The sequence below is a fragment of the Anastrepha ludens genome, chromosome 5, assembly GCF_028408465.1.
Source record: "Anastrepha ludens isolate Willacy chromosome 5, idAnaLude1.1, whole genome shotgun sequence".
Classification (NCBI taxonomy): domain Eukaryota; kingdom Metazoa; phylum Arthropoda; class Insecta; order Diptera; family Tephritidae; genus Anastrepha; species Anastrepha ludens.
This window is the reverse complement of record NC_071501.1, coordinates 55015673-55028033: the sequence shown is the minus strand read 5'-3', so window position 1 is coordinate 55028033 and position 12361 is coordinate 55015673. Positions and strand designations below refer to the sequence as shown.

General features: G+C 35.2%; 1 protein-coding gene across 8 annotated transcripts in view; it reads left to right on the top strand.

The window, feature by feature from the left end:
- The window catches only part of LOC128865245 (cAMP-dependent protein kinase catalytic subunit 1), a 30078-nt gene extending 19466 nt beyond the window's left edge, over positions 1-10612 (top strand). For 5 of the 8 annotated variants that reach the window (XM_054105382.1, XM_054105384.1, XM_054105379.1 and 2 more), the window contains exons 3-4: positions 10122-10168; positions 10336-10612. The gene's annotated coding sequence lies outside the window, so the exon portion shown is untranslated. Of the gene's footprint in view, positions 1-8842; positions 9048-10121; positions 10229-10335 lie in introns of all 8 variants that reach the window. The other 3 variants (XM_054105385.1, XM_054105381.1, XM_054105386.1) reach the window with 3 other exon arrangements.
- The last annotated feature ends 1749 nt before the right edge of the window (positions 10613-12361 follow it).

Below are 12361 nucleotides of genomic sequence, written 5' to 3'. Positions count from 1 at the left end.
TCCGCCCATGAGAAAGCTCCTCATAAAAAAAAGTTCGCCAGGCAAAACGCATTGGCCCTTCTTCCATGCTTGACGTAAACCAAACAACAACAAAAAAAATGGTGGAGAGTGCGTTAAACCATGTGCCTTTGTGTCACAACAATGCAACTTTTGATTTCGCGGTGCAGGCGTTCAACTACGACATTAGATTCAGCATGATGAAGTGTTGTGTGTAGGTGTTTGATACCAAATAGTCTCATCAGTGAAACAGTGCTAATGTGAATTGATTTCTTTGGCCAGATGTTATTATGAGGAATATATTGAGTCTCCAAACTCAATTGGTACAATTTCAAGAAATCTGGTGAATCTGTGGCTGATTATAAATTATTTTTTGTAACCGCGAGGTACTGCTAAAGTGATGGTACATATATAACTGGCGCTACACCCTTTTTGGGTATTTGGCCGAGCTCTTCCTCCTATTTTTGGTGTGCGTGTTGAAGTTATTCCACTAATGAATTTCTTTGATCTACATTAAGGAGTTAGGGGTAGTCAGAGGCCCGAAAAAATTATGATTTTCAAAAATTTTTTTTGGTAGTCAATTGCCCTATTTTACAAAAATAGAAACAAAGCATTAATACGTCATGTTTGGATTTGACTTCAGCAAAATTAAAAAAAAAATTAATAATTGTGAGAATTATCGCTGTTTGTGTGGAGCCCGTTCTCCAGAAGTTCCTTGCGGGGATCATTACAAGTTCATGGAGATTTATCTAAAAGCAATCGGACAAGAGAAATTAGTTTTATTAATAGATAATCTTGTGCCTGATCGAAGCTTGTTTTAAATTAACAATATGGCGGCCTCGGGAAATATTTTTCAGATTTTCAAGAAAAAAACTGTTTAAAGAAAATCGAAATTTAGAAAAAAAACCAATCTTCGATCAGGCACGAGTTTTTTATGTTTTTTTAAAAGCAGTATAAGTATATTTTATTGAAATCTACCAAGCGGTTTTGAAGTTACAGTGATCACCAGTTAAAAAACAGAGTTTTGAGAAAAACGCATTTAAAGGTTTGCTATCGATTTATGGAGAGTTTTACGAATTATTTAATTACTTACACTGTGTCATCTATTCCTGGGCCATATAATAGTTCTTCAGCCGTCATGGCAGCTTCCAAAATATCGATTTGCTGTTGCCTACATAGCATTCTACCTTCTCGATTGTTATCGTTAGCGCGCTTATCTGCCGCATGAATTGTGTGCTGCTAGCTACTTGCTCTCGAACGCTTCGGAGCGCCCGAGCGCTAATTTAATTGTTGAATAACTCGAAAAAATTTTGTCGGATTCACTTCAAATTTTCACACAATAACAAACAAAAACAAAAAAAAAATCCAATATTTTGAAAATTCCGATTCCATTTTATGGATCTAGGGCAAATCACAAGTAATTGTAAAGAATGGCGGTAAAATTGTAAAGAAATGTAAATAAAAAAATTAACAGTTTACAACTAAAACTTCTTTTCGTCTTAGAATTTTTTTCTGCGACCTTAGTCAATAGAATCAAAAATTTTCGCTCGACCAGGCAAAGTAGGTTTTTATTTTGAACTACCGTCGAGAGAAGAAAATTTTTAACAACATAATGCATAGTGTTGCGGAAAATAAATTAATTTAAAATTTCTCTCAAGCAAGCAGAGTCCAAACGTAACAAGCAAAGAAGTAGCGAATCGAAGTCGCCTCATATATGATTAAAACTAAATCTAAAACATCTGTGAACTCAGCACCTGGATTTGGTGTATGTACAGTGGTGGCCAAATCATATGCCTATTGCCACATACATTATTACATATTTTTTTAGTTCAGTTTTATTAGAATATTCATTGAAAGCAAAATTATTTGAATCTAGCATGTGTACTTTTATTTAATGTTATCAAATTAAACAAAATCCTTCTTTATGGAAACAAAAAATTGAATTTTTTATAACAACTCAAAAAATGCGTGGGCAAAACAAATTCAGCTCTCGAGAATAGTTTCAAGCAACACTATTATATCAGTACTTTACTGTTACTCTTAGTTGTGTTGTTACACGAAATAATTTATAATTGTACATAAGATGTAATATCATTAGTTGTTGTGGTGTTTATTTAAGTAAGGCAATGGCTGTTTAATAAATCTATAACAACAAGGGACAAGTTTGGAATATGGCTCCGAAAAAAGAATATTCCTGATTTTCAAGAAGGAAAAAATCATTACTACACAAACGTACGATTTCGAGAATAATTAATAAGACATTAAAACAAAGGAAGTGCCATGTCGTTCACCAAGGTGGTCGCCCACACAAAATCAGTTAAAGGACCGATACTTTGATGGTACAGGTAAACAAAATTCGGAGATTGCACAGGTGAAATCATTAAAGATTTAAACTTGCAAATATCAACGAGAAGTGTCCGCCGACGCATGTTAAAAGCTTCATAATGAGGTTACCGTTTAGCAAAACATAGGATATCTGTGAAAACCGAATTAAGTGTTAAAATTTACTCAATCCCATCTGAATTGGTCAGGTAGCAAATGGAAATTTGTTCTCTACAGTGATGAGTACTATGGGTAAAGAACAGTTCATGAGGTCGATTTTAATACAGAAATATTTTAGAGACCGATGTTGTCATACGCAGAGCGGAAAGTTCCGTTGAATTGGGTATACTAAAAGGACAATGACCCACAAAGTACACGGCTTTGTTCGTATGCATTGTCTACTCATAAATTATACTCAGTCTCGTCGCAAATTTCGCTTGTTAACAACGGAATAGGGAGTTAAAGAAAATCGCTTTACAGTGATTGCATTATATAAATGTGGTAAAAGTGCAAGTGAGATTTGCGAATTTGCTAAAAAAATATTAATGTTTGTTTAGCACACGATCAATCATTTTTCCCAAACGTCTGAAGTGAAAGACAGAAATAGAAGTGGTCGTAATCGCGAGGTTCGAACCAGTGCATTCATAAAAACAGTTCGAGAAAGAATCCGCAGAAATCCCCTTAGAAAGCAGAAAATCATGTACAAACTAATTAGAGATCATCTCAAGTCATGTCAAGACTAATTAGAGATGATCTCCACATGGAAGCCTTCCGTCGCTCAACAGCACGCGGTCCGGCCATCGAAATATTCCTTTCACAGATTTTTTTAATAAGCAAAACGATAAAATCGATGCTAAAACTTCTAAAGACACAAAAAATGTTGTTCCAATAGTTCAGAGTGACCACCATCCAGTCTCCGCAATGGTTTGGAAAGGAATTAAGACCGGGGTTAAAGTGTACCAGGAGGATGTCTTAAAAGGCGTGGTGAAGCAGTTGAGCAGTATTCTCTTCAATGAAGAGCGTTGGATCTTCCAGCAAGATTCCGCTCCAGTACATAAGGTCAAAACCAGCCAGCAGTGGCTAAAAACCCGTATTCCTGGGTTCATAGCCACAGAAGATTGGCCGTCTGAAAGTCAATATCTGAATCCATTGGACTACAATTTGTGGTCGGAATTGGAGAACATGGCTTGTGAAAGACTTCCCAGAAATTTGTGGAGTTTCAAACAGTCTTTGGTTAGAGCACTGACGTCAATATACATGGAAACCGTGCGTGCTGTAGTAGCTGAATGGCTTAACCGTTTGAAGGCTTGCGTAAAAGCAAAATGTGACCATTTCAAATGAAAATTATACATTTTTTTTTTTTTAATATTTACATGATTAAATAAAACTAACTTCATTAATAAAAGTATTATTATTTCATATCTATTATCGACTTAACTTGTAAGAGAACTTATGGTAGGACTAAGTATAACAGGGCAATAGTTGCATATCATTTCGACACCACTATATATTTCAAGAGAATAAGGACATCTTCTTCGATACCGCATTGTCGACTGCTTGTATGTTATGTATTTGATACCATTTTAACATTCACTTTAAAGTTGTAATATATTATTCATAAAATAAAATGAAACTAAAATTTATTAATTGAATTAAAAAAGTACCATTTTATGGATTGAGTTGCATATGTTCTAAAATTGTTTTTGCAACTCAAGTGAAATTTTTGGTAAGTATACAACTTTATTTTCCTATGCCCACCTAAAATTTGAAGTTGAATGGGCGAGCAATAATTTTGAAAAATTAATGCCTAGAACTATCGATATCGATAACAATGGTTTGGCTGCTGAAAATAGCAAACTGTATTGATATTTTGGTTCGGTAAGGTTTGACAAGTCAATGTAAAGCGTTTAACGGCAGAACAACGCTTCCAAATTGTGAAAATAAATCTGTCCGCGGACTTCATAAAGCTCTTAGCCCATAATACGTGCGGTTTACGCGCTGGTGGCATTATCGGTGCTCCCAGTAAATGGTAGCGCTATCGTGCCATATTGACTGAATTTTTGTTTCCAAAAATTAATCACCTGATACAGTTTGTCAAGAATATCTTTGCATAGTGAAGAAAAATTTAAAATTCTAGCTTTGATCGAGAATTCCAACATCAAATAAAAAAGCAAACAAAAAATTTATACACACATTCCATTACTGTATTTGTCTACGACAATTAGGCGCCAACAGTTATTAAATAAACACACACATTACAAAAAAAACAACAACAAAAGATGTTTACTCTATTTAAAAAGTGTCAAAAAAATCTTTGTATAACTGATGAAAACAACAAAAAATGCAGTCTTTTGGGGTTAATATTTTGTATGTTCTCCTTGGGCATCAATTACCGCTTGAAGACGACTTCGCATTGATTTAATTAGTTTCGGAATATCATATTCCAATGGTATTTTTCGCCACTCTTCTTTGATGAATCTTATTAATTTACTTTTATTAGTTGGCGTTCTTTTTCCTACTTTTCTTTTTAAATGAACCCACAAATTTTCAATTGGGTTAATGTCGGGACTTTAGGCGGGAGTATCAATAACTTTGGGGCAGTTGTAGAGTAACCAGGACCTGCATAAATAAGATTTATGTTTGGGATAATTATCTTGATAGTATTTGTATTTAAATTTGTTCGAATTTTCCGGGTCAACAAACCTGAATTTTCTAATACTGGAAGTCAATTCGTTTTTTAAAATATCAAGATATACTTCCTTCGTCATGATTTCGTCCAAAATTTTGATTTCACCCACTCCCATTGTTGATGTACAATCCCAAACCATTACTGACAGTTTTCCAAACTTTACGGTAGGGATAATATTTTTGTTTTGTAGTGCTGTGAGAGGCTTACGCCAAACTCCCTGGGGTCCATCATGGTAGTAGAGCATCATTTTCGTCTTATCTGAGAAAGCAACGTCATCCCAGTACTCTGTGGGAAGTGATACGTGCTCGGTGGCAAATCGCAATCTTTTATCAACGTTTTGTGCTGATAACAGGGATTTTTCCCAACCACTTTTGAAGAATATTTGTGTTTTTGCAATACTTTTCGAACAGTTTCATGAGAAACTCTTAACCCGTAATTTTTTTCCACTTGAAGAGCTAATCCTCTTGTACTGCTTTGCGGTCTATTATAAATAGTTTTAATAATTTTACGTTCAATTCGCTGCGTCACTTTTTTTGGTCTGCCTGTAGATCCTTTAAACTCGAGTCTTTCTTCATTTTCAGCACGTTTTAACATGTTATATACAGTTCTAATTTTGAGGGAGAACATATCAGCGATTTCTCAGGCTGATTTGCCTTTGTAGTGATTGAAATACACTTATTGAATAATATTTTTTGAAACTCGTTTTCCTGGCATTTTTTTATTCAAATCTGAGATTACTTGTAGCACTGAAGACAATCACTTTATAACTAAATAATTTCTTACCCCTTTCACGTTCCAAATGAATGAAATTCGCGAAAATAACTGCATTTTTTGTTGTTTTCATCAGTTATACAAAGATTTTTTTGACACTTTTTAAATAGAGTAAACTTCTTTTTTTGTTGTTGTTTTTGTAATGTGTGTGTTTATTTAATAACTGTTTGCGTCTAATAGTCGTAGATAAGTACAGTAATGGAATGTGTGTATATATTTTTTGTTTGCTTTTTTATTTGTTGTTAGAATTCTCGATCAAAGCTAAAATTTAAAATTTTTCTTCACTATGCAAAGATATTCTTGACAAACTGTATATCGCCGACATTTGGTTCCAACAAGACAACCCCAATTTGCCACACAGCGCACTTAACAATCGATTTATTTTACTGATGGAACGAACCATGTAACTCGTAGCCGCGGCGGACATATGTCGGATTTCATATCCAATAAATAAATATTTTGAAATTATCTATTAGATTATAATAAAAAAAGATGCATTCCAACAATATTTCTGTTTTATATTACAATTTTGACTTCTCAAGCTGTAGACAGCGATATTGCGTTCTGGCAAGAGCAGGATAGCGGCAGAAAAAGTGGTCAACATTCAGTATTTAACATGTCCACGTTTCTGCAGGTGTGACAGAAGTCATTGGAGAGAAACCCCATACGCTTCCCATGTGTCCACATTAAGCAGTGCTGGTGTTGATTCTAACTACTGTAGTAGTAATGGAAAGGCCAGTATAGATTGATGAGGCGGCTAGTTCTGCGTTGACACCAGACATGTCTAGTTACCGCACATGTGAATCCGTGTCCCATTCCACATACTGAGCAGAGTTAACTGATTGACCCGTGATGCAACTTTCAGGAACGTTTCTGTACCCAGGAACCCTGAAAACTTTCAATAGCCTACATTCAGTTGCAACTTTGGCAGAAATATTGTTGCACTGTTGAGATTTTATGGCAGCTGGACTGTCAGAGCAGATAGTGATCGGTTGTGCTTTAACGGACGATGTTTGATTTTCAACTTATCTTCAAATTACAATTATTTCAATCCGTTCCAGTACCTTTAAAAATTTCATCAAACTAAGGAAAAAAGTGAATGCATCTTTTCTTTTCCTTTTATTCGTCTTTTTGTTTAAAACGCGCACTAGAATACGTAGAGTACAAACAAAACCAATATATGCGGAAGCGTTTACGTTCACCCTTTATTTTCCGTTTTTGCTTCCTATGTAGAGAAGTTTTTTGACATCTACTAATTTAGATGAATTCAGATATATTGTTTAAGAAAATATGTATTTCTTCATGGTTTTCTGTCAATCTTTGGTTTTATTTGACTAATATAAATAGTTTATAAGCAAATATTAGAAAATCCGCTTAAAAATAACACAAAAATAAAAATCAAAAACAATATACACTTCAAAACAAGTCTTTTTAAATTTGCAGTTAATAGCTTTAAGTTATATATAAATGCAATATGAATCAGTACTTTGTATGACTACCCCAAATCATCTTTAGCCCGTTGTAGTCTGCTTCTCATACAATTAATTAATTTTTGAACATTATAGTACTGGGGTATCTTGTGTCATTCCTCTAACGTTAAGTGTTAACCTTTATGAGCTTTGCTCGACCTTCTGAATATTTTTTTTTTCAACTTTTTTCTTTAAATATGCCCACAAATTTTCTATTAGACTAATATCCAAGTTTTGGGCCAATTTTCCAATACTTCATCTCCATTTTAAAAAGGCCACATTCTGACCGCATGAACCTTATCTTTTGGAAGGTTGCCCTAGTAGAATTTAAACTGGGGTTTGTTGCCAACAATGGAGACAAATTCTATTGCACTATTTGTCAAATGGCATTGGAAAATATCCAAAAATTGTTGTGCATACATTTTATCTTCTATAAATACCAAATCCTCATTCCCTTGATGGATACGCATTCTCTCACCATGACCGAAAATTTGCCACGTCTCACTGTCGGTATAATATCACTGAATAACAACCCAAAAATATCTTGTTTGATGATTACATTTTCTAAAGCAGTTTTTCATGCTGATTACAAATCTGAAAACCGTTTTTCTCTATCACGTCAGGTTTTTAAGATATTAACATGTCCCTCAAGATTCATCTCCTCGACTCACATCTCGACTTCTTTCCAGAAAACCTAGGTTCTGTTAGTGATGAACATGGTGAACGTTTCCATCAGGACAACTCGGTGATGGAGTCACGCTATCAAAGTCGATGGAGTGCAGCAATGTTAGCCGACTATTGCTGGATGCTTCAGCGCAGCATGCCAAATTGTCAGCACAAACGCAAGTCTACAGCCAAGAAATTCAAACCAAACTAACTTTCAATTTAAGGAACTTTACGTTATACCTATGTATTTTACAAGTGTATTATATCTTAAACTATGTGTATTTATGTTAAGTAGTACTCTATTCAGCGATATATGCTCTACTGTGACTTGCCTGCGAGTTGTTTGCTTTGATACAATATTAAACATATATAAATGGTCAATGCCAAATATCTCAACAACGGTGGGTGATAGAGACAAACGGTTTCTATATTTGTAATCAGCATGTCTTACTTGTCTTAAAACAAGTGTTGGTTTCCAAGATATTTTCCGAAAGTTTTTTTTTGTTGCTCAGTGTATTCTGCCTTTTTAGTGTTTTTAATGGTTGCCTCCACAGTCTACTAGAAGGCAGAATATTATTTCATCCCAGAAGCTATCTGGTTGAGCTGGGCACATTCTAGCGAAAGATAAGCGCATATTAAATGCTGCGGCGAGAGCAAAAGGCTCTTTCGTACAAATCGGGAAGTATAATTGTACTTTTGCTAAACTTGGCAGGCTGTTTCATTAGAAACTTCGACGCTCACTAAAAATATAATATATCTTGTGAAGATCTACGGGTTTGCGGCAACTTCTCTCAACAAAATATGTTCGGCAAGGTCAGATATTTTCCGTGGTCTTCCACGATTTATTATGTTATATATAGTTTGTCGGGTTACATAAAATATTTTTGATAACAGTCGTACACTTGTTCTTATTATATAATTATAATAGATCGACTAAGTCACCTCAAACGATGTCCGTTCTCCAGGAATTCTTGCGTTTTTTATAATTTATGACTGATAGATGACTAACGCGTGTGCAATAACTCAGTGAGGCAACTGTATATCAAATCATATTAGCAAACGATACCGGAAGCACCTCTTTTGTTTTTGCTTGCTTTGAAAAATGTTTACCATTGCGAAGTACTGATAATTATGTAAGTTAATGAAATAATCATGAAAGTCTCTTCAAATTCAATAGAAAGCGATGGTTCTAGTTAAAGAAGTGCAAATAACTTGAATATTTTAGTATATCAAAACATTTTCTTGACAAACTGTATTTAATATAAATGAGTGCAATCGAAATTATATGGCATATAACAGTTGTGTTTTCAATAAAAAAATCATAATTTTGCGTATGAAAATGCCATATGTCTGAATACACCCCGTAATTATAAACACAACACTGTTTTTTTTTTTTTTTTTTAAAGCCCCCGTACACCACAAATAGGAGAAGAGCTCGACGAAACACCTAAAAAAAGGTCCATTATATGTGCATAAAGTGAATACAGATTATCGTTGATTTTTCAAATTTTTTTTCTGGGTGTCACGCCTTTTGTTTCATACAAAGTACATGGTCGAATTTCTTATTCTATTTCGATGTCGTTGACTACAACGTTCGTCATCCTCGATGGACTCACGATCTCTTCTGAAGCGTTTATTTCACTCGTAAACGGCTATTTTCTTAAGAATCAGTTTCCCAACAGATTCAAATAATATAAATGCATGCTAATAATATGAATGTACGGCGGCCGCCGTAGCCGAATGGGTTGGTGTGTGACTACCATTCGGAATTCACAGTGAGAACATAGGATCGAATCTCGGTGAAACACCAAAATTGAGAAAAACATTTTTCTAGTAGCGGTCGCCCCTCGGCAGGCAATGGCAAAACCTCCGAGTGTATTTCTGCCCCGAAAAAGGTCCTCATAAAAATATCTGCCTTTCGGAGTCGGCTTGAAACTGTAGGTTCCTCCATTTGTTCAACAACATCAAGACGCACACCACAAATAGGAGGAGAAGCTCGGCCAAACACCAAAAGGGTGTACGCGCCAAATATATATGTATATATATACATATATAGCTATAAAAATAGGGCTTTAAAAATAACCTGGTTCTCAAATATTATCAATAACTGAATTTTAAATAATCATTCGCTTATAGCTCATAAATATATTATCCATTCCTTAAACTGAACGTGGTTTCTCATGCAAATTTTTAACGGTTTCTTACAGCCTAAAATGGATGCTCACAAAATGTTCCCAATATAAATGCATAAAAGGTAGCTATTGAAGAGTTGATTGAAATATACATATGACGTATGTATTTACTACATATCTGCGTACGTATGCACATATGAATATGTGTAATCTTTGTTCATCCAAAATTAACAATATATGCACTTTTTAAATAATTTTTCGCTTATAACTTTTTTACGGCTTTTTGCAGCCTCAAACTGGATGCCCATAAAAAGGAACAGTACTAAGCGATATCAATAGAAAAATATTGTACGAAGAATTCGCTCGCTTTTGGAAAATGGAACGATAAATAATAAGTATATGTATAAGAAAATTGTGTTGCTAGTAAAACTTTATATTATAAAGTAACAAAGAAGTAATACCCATAATTATTCATCATACATTAAGAATCCAGAACTAATATGTGACGAATCATACATCCAACTAAATTAATTAATAAAACAGAAGTTGAGAAGAAAACAAATATATATTACTGAATTCATCATGAAATACATAATTGTGAAATTTCAACATTTTCCACTCACACATGAAAACGCTATATGCCTTTAAAACGGTTGTACTCAACGTTAGCTGAGTTACCAATTCAATCTCAAAGCTTTTGTATTTGTTGCGCTAATCGACTTTTTAAACGAGGTCGTAGTGTCGTTCTTAGCTGCTTTGTTTTATCAAATTAAAATTTTTAAAACAAATCAAATGCTGAACCTCGTAATTTTGGTAAAAAAAGTGTTAATTTAATAGGACTATGAATAAGTTCGTGCGGTTTTTTTCGAAATTTGAATCTTTATTGACGTAAAATGGTTACAAATTTAATATTCAAAATATTGTCCATCGCTTACTACTACTTTTTCCCATCTTTCTGGCAATTCACGGATTCCCTTTGTGAAAAATTCGGTCGGTTTTGCCGCAATCCACGAATCGATCCATTTTTTGACTTCATCGTAATTACGGAAGTGCTGGTCAGCCAGGCCATGTTGCATCGATCGGAAGAGATAGTAATCGGATGGCGCAAGGTCTGGACTATACGGCGGGTGGGGTAGGACATCCCATTTGAGCGTTTCTAAGTATGTTTTGACCACTTGTGCAACATGTGGCCGAGCATTGTCATGTTGCAAAATAACTTTGTCGTGTCTATCGGCGTATTGCGGCCGTTTTTCTCGCAGTGCTCGGCTCAAACGCATCAATTGTCGTCGGTAGACATCCCCCGTAATCGTTTCATTCGGTTTCAGTAGCTCATAATACACAACACCCAGCTGGTCCCACCAGATACACAGCATAACCTTCAGGCCATGAATATTCTGCGCCGACGTCGATGTTGAAGCATGGCCAGGGTATCCATACGTTGCCCGACGTTTTGGATTGTCGTAATGGACCCACTTTTCATCGCCAGTCACAATTCGATGCAAAAAACCCTTTCTTTTGTGCCGTTGAAGCAGTTGTTCGCATGCCATAAAACGGCGTTCAACGTCTCTTGGCTTCAATTCATACGGCACCCAATGGCCTACCTTTCGGATCATTCCCATGGCTTTTAAACGTTTGGAAATGGTTGATTGATCAACTCCCAAAGTTTTTGCAACCTCTTCTTGCGTTTGAGCCGGATCTTGATCGAGCAATTCCTCCAATTCGGTATCCATGAACTTTGGCGGCGCACCCTCGCGTTCTTCGTCTTCCAAGCCAAAATCACCACTTTTAAAGCGTGCAAACCACTTCTGGCACGTTCGCTCAGATAGAGCATGCTCACCATAAACTTCCACCAAGATACGATGACTTTCGGCTGCTTTTTTCTTCATATTAAAATAATGAAGAAGAATTCCCCGCAAAAACACATTATTTGGCACGAAATTCGACATTTTCAAGTGTGGTAAAAATATTGTTGTTTACGCTTCAAATAAAAAACTTATACTGACGTTTGTGCCTTACGACAGTAGCTCTCCAATGAATGTTTGGAAATGTGGATCGATGGAATAATAATCAAGTTACGCCATCTGTTGTAAAACCGCACGAACTTATTCATAGTCCTATTACATTCAGAGTGAAGTATTTCAAATCCTTATGTCTTTATGGCGTTCAAAAATAAGTTAGCACATAATGAGTTAATTCGCTGCCAGCGATGCAGACGATTGTTAGCTTCGCACACGTGATATGGCATTAAAATACAGCCTTTTTATGTAGTTGAAATGACGATGCCGTTGCAGAATAAATGAATAGATGAAAGTGAA